A 2,166-nucleotide genomic window follows, 5' to 3' on the forward strand; every position below is an offset into this window, starting at 1 on the left:
GGGGGGTGCCGCCCCCTCCCCTTGTCCGATTCGGACTCCTCCCTTGGGGGGCACCCCTTGTGGGCTGGTTTGCCTCCATCCTATGGCCCATATGGCCCATATCTTCCCCCGGGGGGTTCCGGTAACCCCCCGGTACTCCGATATGTACCCGATACATTCCGAAACACTTCCGGTGTCCGAAGACTATCGTCCAACATATCAATATTTACCTCTCGACCATTTCGAGACTCCTCGTCATGTCCGTGATCTCATCCGGGACTCCGAACAATCTTCGGTCACCAAAACACATAACTCATAATACAAATCATCATCGAACGTTAAGCGTGCGGACCCTACGGGTTCGAGAACTATGTAGACATGACCGAGACACCTCTCCGGTCAATAACCAACAGCGGAACCTGGATGCTCATATTGGTTCCCACATATTCTACGAAGGTCTTTATGTTGGGGATCGTAGCAGAAATTTAAAATTTTCTACGCATCACCAAGATCAATCTATGGAGTAATCTAGCAACTAGGGGAAGGAGAGTGCATCTACATACCCTTGTAGATTGCTAAGCGGAAGCTTTCAAATGAACGGGGTTGATGGAGTCGTACTCGTCGTGATCCAAATCACTGATGATCCAAGCGCCGAACGGACGGCACCTCCGCGTTCAACACACGTACGGTTGGGAGACGTCTCCTCCTTCTTGATCCAGCAAGGGGAGAGGAGAAGTTGAGGGAGAACTCCAACAGCACGACGGCATGGTGGCAATGGAGCTCGTGGTTCTCCAGCAGGGCTTCGCCAAGCACTATTGAGGAGGAGGAGGTGTAGGAGGAGGGAGGGCTGCGCCAGGGGAAGGGTACGGCTGCCCTCTCTCTCCCTCACTATATATAGGGGGAAGGGAGGAGGGGGAGGCGCCCAAGGGTTCCCTAGGGGAGGGGCGGCGGCCACAGGGGAAACCCTAGATGGGGTTGGGCGCCCCCACCCCCTAGGAAACTTGCCCCCCAAGCCGGGAGGGGCGGCTACCCTAGGGGTGGCGCCCCCACCTCTCCTGGTTACGTAAGATGGGGTGGGAGGGGCGCTCAGCCCCTTAGGCTGATTTCCCTCTCCCCTTGGCCCATAAGGCCCCCCAACGCTTGTCGGGGCCTCCGAAACCCCTTTCGGACACGCTGGTCATCACCTGGTACCCCCGGAACAATTCCGGACTCCAATACCCTTCGTCCAATATACTGATCTTCACCTCCGGACCATTCCGGAGCTCCTCGTCATGTCCAGGATCTCATCCGGGACTCCGAACAACCTTCGGTAACCACATACTATTTCCCATAACAACTCTAGCGTCATAACAACTCTAGCGGTATTGTACTTGCCCGAGATTCAATCACCGGTATCCGATACCTTGTTCAATCTCATTACCGGCAAGTCTCTTTACTCGTTCTGTAACACATCATCCCGTGATCAACTCCTTGGTCACATTGTGCACATTATGATGATGTCCTACCGAGTGGGCCCAGAGATACCTCTCTGTTTACACGGAGTGACAAATCCCAGTCTCGATTCGTGCCAACCCAACAAACACTTTCGGAGATACCTGTAGTGTACCTTTATAGCCACCTAGTTACGTTGTGACGTTTGGCACACCCAAAGCACTCCTGCGGTATCCGGGAGTTGCACAATCTCATGGTCTAAGGAAATGATACTTGACATTAGGAAAGCTTTAGCAAACGAACTACATGATCTTTGTGCTATGCTTAGGATTGGGTCTTGTCCATCACATCATTCTCCTAATGATGTGATCCCGTTATCAACGACATCCAATGTCCATGGTCAGGAAACCGTAACCATCTATTGATCAACGAGCTAGTCAACTAGAGGCTTACTAGGGACATGGTGTTGTCTATGTATCCACACATGTATTTGAGTTTCCTATCAATACAATTCTAGGATGGATAATAAACGATTATCATGAACAATGAAATATAATATAATAATAACTAATTTATTATTGCCTCTAGGGCATATTTCCAAGAGTCTCCCACTTGCACTAGAGTCAATAATCTAGTTCACATCGCCATGTGATTAACACTCACAGGTCACATCGCCATGTGACCAACATCCAAGAGTCTACTAGACTCAATGATCTAGTTCACATCACTATGTGATAAACACTCAAAGAGTTCTGG

This window comes from Triticum dicoccoides, chromosome 7A (genome assembly GCF_002162155.2).
Source record: "Triticum dicoccoides isolate Atlit2015 ecotype Zavitan chromosome 7A, WEW_v2.0, whole genome shotgun sequence".
Lineage (NCBI taxonomy): Eukaryota > Viridiplantae > Streptophyta > Magnoliopsida > Poales > Poaceae > Triticum > Triticum dicoccoides.